We start from the raw sequence: 714 nt of genomic DNA on the forward strand, positions 1-714 counted from the left end.
ACCCTCACCAGGACAACCTACAAAAGATGTCACACCGTGCAGCCACCCACACCGGGACAACCTACAGAAGATGTCACACCATGCAGCCACCCACACTGGGACAACCTACAGAAGGCGCCACATCATGCAGCAACCCACACTGGGATGACTTACAGAAGGCGCCACACCGTGCATCCACCCACGCCGGGACAACTTACAGAAGGCGCCACACCATGCATCCACCCACGCCAGGACAACTTACCGAAGGCGGCACACCGTGCATCCACCCACGCTGGGATGGCCAAAGATAGAGATAGATAGATAAACGTTCACACACTGATACATCAATGTCATTTCTACATTATGGTATAAGTTAAGATTATGAATTTATGGCGGATATTGCGGTTCCATCTATATTAAACAAACAACTCACTGAGCCTCTTTCCAGCTCACACTCGGCGTCACTTGCAGTGAACGGAAATGTTCACCCACTGCTTAATAACGCCTTTACGCGCACTGGAACAACATACAAAAGGTGCCACATCGTGCAGCCACCCACACCGGGACAACCCACAGAAGGTGTCATACCGTGTAGCCACCCCGCGTTGGGACAATGTACAGAAGGCGCCACACCGTGCAGCCACCCACACCGGGACAACCCATGGAAGGTGTCATACCGTGCAACCACCCCGCGCTGAGACAATGTACAGAAGGCGCCACACCGTGCAGCCACCC

Source organism: Triticum dicoccoides, chromosome 5B, assembly GCF_002162155.2.
Source record: "Triticum dicoccoides isolate Atlit2015 ecotype Zavitan chromosome 5B, WEW_v2.0, whole genome shotgun sequence".
Taxonomy (NCBI): Eukaryota; Viridiplantae; Streptophyta; class Magnoliopsida; order Poales; family Poaceae; genus Triticum; species Triticum dicoccoides.